Below are 12,444 nucleotides of genomic sequence, written 5' to 3'. Positions count from 1 at the left end.
CAAGAAAGACTCTAATGAGTATCAATTGTTTCGCCGAACGTTTTTGCCAAAGCGAATTAATTTGGCTTCTTCAGAGCTGAAAGAGAATAAATTATAATTAGCTACCATATATTATCTATTAAAAACATTATTGATCTTACCGTAACTTAGAATTGTAGAGTTAGAATGTTGAAAAACTTAGCTAGTAACAACATAGTGGTGTTTTTTGTTACTATGTGCAAAAAAAAAGTTTTTTTAACGTTGGAAATGTATGGTAGCTTTGAACTTAAAACGCAAAGGTTTACCCAAGGTTAATCGAAAAACCCAATGTAACTACATTTAAAAGGAGCTAATTCTTTGAATTGTCGGCAATAACTAAATTTTTGATTGTACAATCAAAATATGTATATATATATATATTATTGTGATATTTAAAGTCTTGGTGCGCCAAGCAATAATTAGCTAATTAATTTTTTTTTTTTATTAATTAAAATTATTTAAATGATATGATTATGACTCTATCACAATTTTTAATTCTTTTATCTCAGGGTTAAATTCGTGCTTCAATATCTATGCTATTACATGTGAAAGGTAAGGTCCAGAGAATACCGGAATAATAAAAAACACATATGATCTAACACTATATATTGAAATAAACATAATGAAATAATTCACACTCAAAAGTTTTCAATAAACAAATCTCATATAAGGATTCTCATAATTTTGTTCTCCGTACGTGAACAATCAAATTTAATGGTACAAACAATATTAATTGAAATCTCAAAATCCCAAACTATTCTAACCGTCCTAATCAAAATATTTATATCCTTTCTAAATTACGTGTAAAAATTGTGTTATCAATAAAAGAAAAAACTGCAGAAAACCAAAAATATCTCTCTCTGATGATGAGTGGTCCAAATCCTTGTTCCTTGTAGACTGTATTATCTCCTCTCAACCGCTCCCTATGTAATCAGCAATCTTACACAGATTGTTGCAAGTATATCGTCCTTAATGATCTCCTTCAAAAGCACAAATCATTCAAATTATGATAGCCTTTCTCCTCTCGATAAACTGAATCTCTCGTTGGCCCGAGTGAAAAATGACTCTTGGAATATCTTCTCTTTACGATAAACTGAATCTCTCGTTGGCCTGAACAGTGACTCTTGGAATATAAGTAGAGAAATATGACTTACAATATTTTGGCTGCTTCAGCTTCTGTCAGATACACTAACTCCACAAAAACTCACTAACATTCAACACTACTGCTTGCTACATTTCAGGAACCGCCAGAGAACAATTCCTGTTCTTCTTACAGACTTGGAAACCAACTGACTCTTTTCTCTCTCCTAAATCTAGCTACACTTTCATTCCTACATACCTTTCAATCTCCGCCAATCAAAACTCGTCACAATTCCCCCATTTTTTCATTTCGATAACAAACAAATTTTTACCTATAATTATAAGATTTCCTAAAACTTATTTACAAATAATATTTTTCTATAATTCTTAAAAACTAACAAAAACCACTTTCTATAATCCCTTCTATTGTCTTTAATCACTGCACTGTATTTTGAAAAACCCCGTTCAATTGTCTGTGGCTTTCACTTAAACTTATGCGGGTCACTCAAGTATAACAAAGAAATAAATGCAAAGCTTACACTTTGTTTAGTACAGGAAATCCAAGGATTTAATAACTTTCCTTCTCCGAAATGTTTGTTGGATATTATCCTACTTATCTGAATTATTTTAATGTTTTTGAACTTTGAAATATTTTTAAACAAACCAATATTTTTCTCGATTTTACATATCATAACAAATCCCCGCCATTTGATCTGCCGAAAACTCTTTGTTAAATTTTAAAAATGACAAAAGTTTTCTAGGATCAAATTATTTCACTATGTTATTAAAATCTATTCATGATATTGATAGATGTCGTGAATGTTAAAATACCCCGTATATTGCCTGTCTTTATACGGGATTGGATATATTTTCGTTTTAAATTTTTCCAAGTATTTTCCCTTAAAAGAAAGTTCATAATTTTTAACCACTTGATTTACTTTATTAACAAAATCTCCATGGTTTCCTAAAATCTTCTCTATTTCCTTCTCCATGTTTTTTCCACAATTTATTTTTCTTTCATCCACCTTTTGTTCACATGTGTTCACTATCCATAATACTTCTTCACAAAATTCTGGATTCTCGTCCATCAATGCCATTTTTTCTTCTGTTTTCTTTTTATCCTCTAATTCCCTTTGGTATTCCGAGCACCATGTTTCTATTCCTTTCATTTCTCTGATGATACCTTCTTTTTCTTCCTGCTTCCATTCTGTTTTATCGTCGGTTGCCAACAATTCTTCTGTACCTTCTATTTCCTGTTTTTCTCTGGTCTCCATCTTATGTTCCTGCTTTCTTTTCGAACTCTTCTTCTTTTTCTTCCTTCTCTTTTTCTTTTCTGTTAGATCTTGTTCTTGTACTTTCGGTTTATCCTCTACAGTCATATCGATTTCTTTGCGTTTTTCCTGTGCATTGATCCTTCCAGAATTTGTTTTCCTATCTGTTTGCTTTTCTTCTCCTGTGTTGTCTGGTTCTGCTCTGATTTCCAGTTTATTTTCCGAACAATTTATGGTGATATCTTTTTTCCTCAATTCATCAATTCCCGCTATCATATCATGATTTAAATCTTCAATCACCACACATTTCATAATATGGAGTTTGTTTCCCACTCTTATCTGTACTCCCAAGCCTTCGTTTACTGTCGTCAAATTTTTATTGTTTGCACCCACTAAATCAACCCTAGGAATCTTATACACAAATCTGTCCAAATTTAATTCTTTTACTAGTTTTTTATTGATTAGCGATATCTCCGATCCAGAATCAATCACAATTTTAATCGCTTTATGTTTTATAAATGCATCTAAAAATATTAGATTAGAATTAGAAATTTGTCTGTCGTTTCCTATTGCTACATGATTCATCTCCCTTCTATTTTGTTGTTGGAAGCTCTGGTTATTTCTATCGTCCCTTTGTTCGTTAGTATTCCTATTCGGAGGATTTTGTGCATCTCTATTCCTGTTGTGATTTTCATATGTTCTATGTTGTGTGTCATTCCTGTTATCGTAATTTTGTTGTCTATTGTAATTATTGTAATTTCTCGGCCTATATTCGTTTGTTGATCTGGGATGTCGGTTTCTCTGGTCATAATTTGATGAATACCTTCTTTCCGGTCCATTATATTGGTCATGTTGTCTTCTATTTCTCATTTCTTTTCTTTTCGCTTCTTTTAATTGAAGGAATTGGCACAAACTATCAATATCTTGATAGTTTCTCAAAATCACGTGATCTTCCAACGTTTCCTCAAAATGTCTGCTGATCATTTCTACCAGCTGTTCGGTAGAATATTTGTATTCTAGATATTTTGAATTGTTATATATCTGCAAAGCATATCTTTCTTCAGATATTCCCATTTTTTCGTGATATTTTCCATTCTGTAGCTCTTGGTTGATTTCTCTCTGTTTATTTTTCCCCCAGAAATAGTTGAGAAATTTATTTTCAAAATCTGTCCAATTTTCAAACTCATCTTCCTTGCTTTCATACCATAACGCTGCTCCTTCTTTCAAATGGTTTCTAATTGTTTCTTTGCAATCGTCAAAATATCTAATATGTTGTAATTTGGTTTTCAAATTTTTAACAAACGGTACTGGGTGTGTTTTCCGAATATCCCCGCCAAACTGTATTTTTATGTCACCCGGACTTTGGATGAGTACTTCTCTCCTGTCTCCCATCTCTCGTTGTTTTCTGATATCCTCAATTTGTTTTTCTATTTCTTTCTTGTCTTCTTGTAGCGCCATTTCAAATTTTTCTTCCAACTGTTCTATTTCCTTTTTCTGGAAATTTCGTATCTCCTTCATTGTATCTTGGATATCTTTAATCTCTGTCTCTTGTTTTGCATTCTTTAGGGTTATTTCTTCTATCTGTTGTATTAGTTCTTTCTTTATCCCCTCAACACATCCTTTAATTTCCTGTTCATAGTTTTCCAAACGCTGCTCTATATTCCTGTTATTTAGTTCTATTGCTTGCCTTGTTTCCCGTTGGTTTTCTTCCATTGTTTGTTTTGTTTCATCCATTTTTTGTGATGTTTCTTGTTGATTTCTATCCATTTTATCCATTTTTTGTGACTGGAGTTGCATTAGTTGTAATATTTTATCTATTCCTGATAATTCTTTTTTCTCCTCAACTATTGTAACATTTCCTTCATTATCCGATCCTTCTTCAACAATTGTTTCCTCTTCTCTGTTATCCTCCTTCCTTTCTTGCATTTTGCTTTGACTCCTTGTGGTCGACATGTTGTTTCTTTTCGTTACTGTTTTTGTCCCCGCCAAATGTGAAATTTTACAACACTCTATATGTTTCAGAACACGACAATATTTCTCCCCAAATGTATTAAATTTTCACGACAAATATCAAATATGCAATCAGTAAAATTCAAATAATTCAAAATAAATATCAAATGTACGATTGGTAAAGAAAATAAAATCAAATAATTCAATAGCAGTAAATATCCACTAACTACGATCAATCAATAAATCAAATTTATATTCCCTGGAAAAATTGTCAAAATACTTTCAAATTCAAATTCCCTCAATGTTATATGTTTTTATCTCTTGATCACCTGTACTTATTCCAGATCTCTTTCCCTTCCTTCAAATGTAAAGCTGCGATATTTTTAAGCCCCACGTTTTGGAAGCCAGTTATTGTGATATTTAAAGTCTTGGTGCGCCAAGCAATAATTAGCTAATTAATTTTTTTTTTATTCATTAAAATTATTTAAATGATATGATTATGACTCTATCACAATTTTTAATTCTTTTATCTCAGGGTTAAATTCGTGCTTCAATATCTATGCTATTACATGTGAAAGGTAAGGTCCAGAGAATACCGGAATAATAAAAAACACATATGATCTAACACTATATATTGAAATAAACATAATGAAATAATTCACACTCAAAAGTTTTCAATAAACAAATCTCATATAAGGATTCTCATAATTTTGTTCTCCGTACGTGAACAATCAAATTTAATGGTACAAACAATATTAATTGAAATCTCAAAATCCCAAACTATTCTAACTCTCCTAATCAAAATATTTATATCCTTTCTAAATTACGTGTAAAAATTGTGTTATCAATAAAAGAAAAAACTGCAGAAAACCAAAAATATCTCTCTCTGATGATGAGTGGTCCAAATCCTTGTTCCTTGTAGACTGTATTATCTCCTCTCAACCGCTCCCTATGTAATCAGCAATCTTACACAGATTGTTGCAAGTATATCGTCCTTAATGATCTCCTTCAAAAGCACAAATCATTCAAATTATGATAGCCTTTCTCCTCTCGATAAACTGAATCTCTCGTTGGCCCGAGTGAAAAATGACTCTTGGAATATCTTCTCTTTACGATAAACTGAATCTCTCGTTGGCCTGAACAGTGACTCTTGGAATATAAGTAGAGAAATATGACTTACAATATTTTGGCTGCTTCAGCTTCTGTCAGATACACTAACTCCACAAAAACTCACTAACATTCAACACTACTGCTTGCTACATTTCAGGAACCGCCAGAGAACAATCCCTGTTCTTCTTACAGACTTGGAAACCAACTGACTCTTTTCTCTCTCCTAAATCTAGCTACACTTTCATTCCTACATACCTTTCAATCTCCGCCAATCAAAACTCGTCACAATTCCCCCATTTTTTCATTTCGATAACAAACAAATTTTTACCTATAATTATAAGATTTCCTAAAACTTATTTACAAATAATATTTTTCTATAATTCTTAAAAACTAACAAAAACCACTTTCTATAATCCCTTCTATTGTCTTTAATCACTGCACTAATGTATTTTGAAAAACCCCGTTCAATTCTCTGTGGCTTTCACTTAAACTTATGCGGGTCACTCAAGTATAACAAAGAAATAAATGCAAAGCTTACACTTTGTTTAGTACAGGAAATCCAAGGATTTAATAACTTTCCTTCTCCGAAATGTTTGTTGGATATTATCCTACTTATCTGAATTATTTTAATGTTTTTGAACTTTGAAATATTTTTAAACAAACCAATATTTTTCTCGATTTTACATATCATAACAATATATATATATATATATATATATATATATATATATATATATATATATATATATATATATATATATATATATATATATATACATATATATATATATATATATATATATATATATATATATAAAGTTTATACAAACAAATCTCTAAAAGTATTTATGACACACAAGGAATGAGACACCCGGACAAAAATGGCCTACGGGAAGGAAAATTTTATGGTAAGAAAACGTTAAAATGTCGGTAGCAGATTTATATCTCAGATATTTTCCATTTTCGCAAAAAACTGCGAATATCCACGACAGTCGCCACACTTGAGAACGGATTGGCACTAAAAGAAATAGAAGTTATATCTTTTATGAACTTTTTATTAAAAAATTATGTTAAAAAAAATATTTTTATAACTTTTATCATACACTTCCATTTGTCTAGAGCGAAAAATATAAGAAGACTACAAAATTCAATGAGTCTCGTTTTTGTAAGAAATTTCATTTCTCAAGAAAGTGTAGAAAAGTAATCCAAGACTGGGTCTTCTAATTGCTGACAGAATCTGGATTTATACGATTACAGTCGGGGCTTTTAATCCTGGCGGGAAGACGGTAAAATCATTTTTCATAGTTGTTCTACAGGGGCGCAACCGTAAAAACACTATTCAGGTGGTTCCTGATAATGGAAATATAGATTTTGCTTTAGAATTGTATAGAAAATATATAGAAAAAAATAAAACTTTTATAAAATATGTTAATAAATTATTGGATTAGCATATTCTTAATCCGTCAACTCACTCATACTAATAACTGTAATTTTTACAGTTTTAATTCTTATCGTATGGTACAGCTGCTTCCTAAAAAAACGGATACGACTCTAAAAGCGTAAAATATATTGAGCAAGGAGACAAAATTAAATTTTTAGGAGTCTAAATAACGGAAGATCTGAATCCAAAATCAGAAACTTGCTCAAGAATAGAGCAATTAATATCATCATTTTTGAAAATGGGAAAATTTCTGAGTAACCAAAGACTCAATCTGCAAATCCGATATCGGATGGTAAAATGTTATATCCACTCTATTCTTCTTTATGGTGTCGAAGCCTGGACTGTTAATGTTGACTTAATGAGAAAACTAGTAGCTTTTGAGATGTGGCTTTTTAAGGGAATTTTGAAGATACCATGAACCAATTATATTACGAACGAAATGGTGTTGCACAGAATGGGAAGAGACAGAGAACTTTTGACCACCATTAAAAGGCGAAAGACTGCATATTTGGGGCACATACTTAGAAATGCTAAGTACGAGTTGTTGCAGCTGATTATGAAGGGTAAAATCGAAGGAAAAATTGGTCTTGGTAGATGACAAATATTCTGGCTGAAAGACATTCGCGACTTTACCGGGTTAAACACACAGACGCTCTTATGAAAAGCAGAAGAGACAAATTTGCAATGGTTATAGCCAACCTGCATTAGTGGAGACGGCACTAGAAGAAGAAGAAGAAGTAGAACATTGAGCTGTGTGTTTTAAAGAATAAATACTTATTATCTACAAACTGTCACTGTCACTGCCAAATCTTAAAATTTGTCAGAAAAATTATTCTGTTTAACCTCAAAAATAGCTTCAGATGCTAGCAAAGAACTAAAAGCAAGAATTGTAACGAAATTAGAAGATGGTGGGTCACTATCTGCTGTAGCGAATCTTATTAACGTAAGCAGAACAACAGTTTTTAATATTATTAAAAGATGGAGAGAACAAGAAACTCTCGAAAGAAAGCAAGGTTCTGGAAGACCAAAAATAGCTACCGCTTATGAAGATCGTACGATTTTGAGGAGATTAGAAGAAATTTTTTTAAATATGCGAAAACTGCAATAATTATGTCACAGCTTTTAGGAAGAAAGACAACAACTTGGTGCATTATTAAAGCATCGCGTCTTAGGTACCGAACTGCAGCAAAAAACAAGCTAAGCTCTTACACCACAACAGAAGCAATCAATACTTATATTTGCTTTAAACCATCAGCTACAAAATCAAAATTTCTGGGACGGTAATATTTATAGATAAGAAAGTTTTTCAATATAAAACGGAAGTATCGGCGTAATTTTATACCTTAAAATGCTGAAGAACTCTGATATGGTATACAATAGTTTTGGGAAGAGCTCCCTGAAGAAGACAATTTCATAGTTCCTTTCACACAGATAGACCGAAGACTAAAAGCTGTTATCAATACTGATGGAGATACTATAAAATATTAATTTTATTTAGGTATACCTAAATTTACTAAAGTTTTGGTCTTTTAGACCCTCGCTTTCATTCGAAAGTATTTCATGTTAAAATGTTTTGCTGCCTCTAATAATGCTAAGTTATCTTTTAATTTGGTTACAATTCTTGCTTTGATATTATTGTTGAGTTAAATCGTTTGTTTTATTCCTTAATAATAATAAAAATCATAACTATCTAGCTTCAGAACAATGTTAAGAAACTCTTTATAAAATGCAGGAATTCAAAATAATATCCAAATTTCGATCACAATAATTATTACAATGTTTGTTGTTTGTTTGTTTATTTTATTATTTGTCTGTCATAATAAATTTAATATAATGTCAGACCAATCAAATACACCACTCAAAATGGCCAAATCTTACTAAGAGTCATATCAGTTTTTTAGAAACCAGCTGATCTACGTAACTTAGAAACTTATTTGAATTTTTTTTATTATTATTTCTATAAAATTCATTAAATAACAATGATAGAGTCTCAACCTTTTCTAACACAATACAAAAAAAAGTAGGACATTGGTAGTTCCTTGGCGCATAGGTAACGAATAACGAACAGCAAGCGAAAGAGAAAAGTTGCGGTATTCGCTCCGTGCGTGACCATGGTAGGGGTACATTGAAACGATGCCAGCGTGCGTAGCGGCGAAATATGACAAAATTGGACCTTTTGGGTCGTTTTAACGAATAAATTTTATCAAAAATGGGTGCAAATTATTTATTGCAAGTTATTTAATTGTGCTAATAATAGCAAAGATAGTGAGTGTCAATAGCTTTTATAGGTTTCCAAAGATTACATATAAATTAGAGAAAAGGAAAAGATGGATTCGTGCTATTAATATGAAAAAGTAAATATCACATAATTTCATTTTTATGCAATCGAAATAGGAAAAATTTAAATAATTTACCTTAAATGATATTTCATAAGGCTTCAAGCTAATTGCAGCCTGCCAGATGACTTTAGCTTTTAATTTTTAATTTTAATTTAATTACATGCTCTTCACATACAAAAACTTGATTTGCCAGTACTAGATTTTTCCCTTTCTTTTCCGTTTGGGGTTGAAAAGATAAAGTTGATGAATTTTTAGAAACCCAGTTTTTAATACTAAATTTATTTTGTACATAAACTGAAAAAACATAATTAAAAAACAAATTTTTAATACTTTCGTATCTATTTACCATATGTTTAACCTCAAATTGGGACAAAACTGTCAGATAAAGGCGGTAGATGTCGCGTCAGTCACGCACGGACCGAATAGAAATAGCATGAGCCATCATTAAATTTAAGAACAAAGCTATTACGATGCTACTTATTCTCCACATTATTGTATGACATTTAAAAATAGACATCTAACCTTCCAATAGGGGTGCGTATGCAGTACATACATATACTTAAAGTCTCACCCTCATATTTGTAAATTTGAGGGAGTCGTGGCTCGCGTTTTTTTCTATTTTTCTGTTTTAGTAATGCTAATACTCAGGAAAATTTTTCACTTGAAGTTAGTGTTTTTAAGTAGTTACAAGCTCTACCGTAATTGGTAAATACGAGCAACCTTTTATGTAAGTTCTTATGCTTTTATGGTTTCAAACGTAAATCATTACTAGCGTATTGTAAATTTAACTTGTTTTAACATATTAGATGTAATGGTTACAAAAATGTGCTTTGGGATTTATAATATTATATTACATAAGCTTCGCCATTCATGGATTTTTGTTCTTTTTTAGGCAATAGGGCTAACTTGGTGTAAACTCCATCTAACCACCTAATTCGCGGCTGGCTTCTGCTTCTTCTTTTTATAGGTGTTCCTGTCGTTAGCTTTGTAGCAATCTTGTTGTCAGGCATTTGTATTATGTTGTAACGAATATTTTACCTACCACATAGGGTACTAGTATAGAGGGTTGAAAATTGGGGACAGAAATTATTGAGGTGGAGATAGGGCAAGCAAAATTAACCGAAACTTTTGCGAACGGCATTCAGGGTTTATTTGGAGAGCTGGGTCGTAGATAAGTGAATGGCAAGGGGGTTGGATTGGGGCAACTACAAAGATGAAACAAAAGGGGTTAGAAACTTTTTTTTAAATAAATAAACAAAATGATTTAGGAAAAAAATTTCATATTTATTGTTGTCTCACCACAAACAGTTACAAATATAGATAATACAAAAATTACAAAATATCAAAAACAGACTTACTATGTCCTATCCGTTTACAAACTCTAGAAGTTGGAGATACCACAAAACTTACAATTGTTACTGGGCGATAATCTGTGGCAGAAATAAATTATTACAAAAAAAATATCTTTAAATGAAACTATACATAGAGGTTAACCTTTTTCTAAAAACAAAACAAAACAAAGATCTCAATTTGATTAGACATTTATCAACTGTCAAAAAAAAATAAAGCTAGCTGTCAGATGTCAATATTAAATTTAAAAACAGAACAAATAATTTGACAGCTATGGCCACACCCTACATTTATAATTTTAATTATTACAATGTCTTAACCTGTATGAAAGTAATTATTATTTAAAAAAATGTTTATTTTTACTTTAAAAGTTCAAACAAAAAGAGTTACCTGGGTTTCACTAAAATTTCTAGGATTGGAAACTAGACTTACACTCTCTGCCACACGAACAAATTCATCTCCAAACTGTGAAAAGGTATTTTGAAAAGGCTTCTTAGGACAACGCAAATTGAGGTCGAAATTGGCACTGGACACAAACTTTAGACTCGGCTTCTTAAAAAAAACTGGAACCATGTGGTTATTTTTAAAATTGTTTTAAACGCCGTTTTACAAATATTTCAGATGAGATACGGCACACAAATAAAAAAACAGTGATTACTCTTATCGGAACTGACACATTACATTGTGTATAAACCACTTTTTCTAACAAATTTTTGCCAGCTTCTTTAAACTACACACCGACGTCTGTTCTCAATGACCAAACATTAAAACCTCACTTTTAACTGTAACTACACATTTAACTTAGCACTGCTACACATTTTCCATGAAAAGGGACAAAAACCTAGAAAAAATTACAAATTTGACGTAAAATTTGGACCAACGCTACAGCCAACTGACCCTAACAGCGACCTCAGCGAGAGTGATGTAATTCTCTTTAAAATTTATTCGCCCAGCTTGGTAAAAACAAAACATATAAACGGGAATATTTATTTAACACGCAGAATATCCTAAAAGCGGCTCTCGATCAAAAAAATGTCGAGGAATTGCCCATCTGTGTTATATAAAAAAAACTTTTAAATGTGTTTATTATCAACTCGGCGACGCAAAAAGGATTGAAAACACATTGTGTTTTAACACATACGGGGTGATTTCAATATATACGAAGGAATTTAAAAATGCTACAATGTGCCCGGCCCATCTAAGTCGTTGTGTTTTAATGAACGTTAGAGTTGGTATAATTTCTAAATTAAATCTTTTGCGCCACTGCACTTGATTATTTATAGATTCAAATATTTTGCGGAATATCTTAGGCTCGAATATTTACAGAAGTCTTTCATCCTGCGTTAAAGTATTTCACCCTTCTGCGTTAGAGTCCATGTTGCTGTCCCATATGTGAGGACCGGCCTCAGCAGTGTTTTGTTGATAATAATTTTAGTTTTTGTTTGGATATTTCTTGAGTAGAATTGTTTTTGGAGTCCATAGTATGCCCTATTTGTAAAATTTATTCGTCTTTTAACTGCTTCGCTTGTTTTCTTGGTAGAAGTCACTAGCGATCCAAGGTATGTGAAGTTGCCAACACGTTCAAAGATATGACTTTCAAATTCAGTTTCCCGTTTCTTATTTGCTATAGGATTCTCAGTAACCAAACATCTCGCTTGCTACGCCCTATTATGTCAATGTCATTAACGTATGCTAAAATTTGTATCGATCTTTTGTAAATAGATCACCTTTCATAGAGCACCTTTTGGTCATTTTTATCTCAAATTATGCTCAATTCCGAAGTCAGAGCATGAAGTTTAGGGCGCCTACATTGTAAAATGGCTTGCACCCTATCCTCCATGCTATGGCATGCTGGACGAGCCATACTGTATGTAGTCAATACCCC

Source organism: Diabrotica undecimpunctata, chromosome 6 (genome assembly GCF_040954645.1).
Source record: "Diabrotica undecimpunctata isolate CICGRU chromosome 6, icDiaUnde3, whole genome shotgun sequence".
NCBI classification, from domain to species: Eukaryota; Metazoa; Arthropoda; class Insecta; order Coleoptera; family Chrysomelidae; genus Diabrotica; species Diabrotica undecimpunctata.
This window is presented reverse-complemented; position numbering follows the sequence as displayed.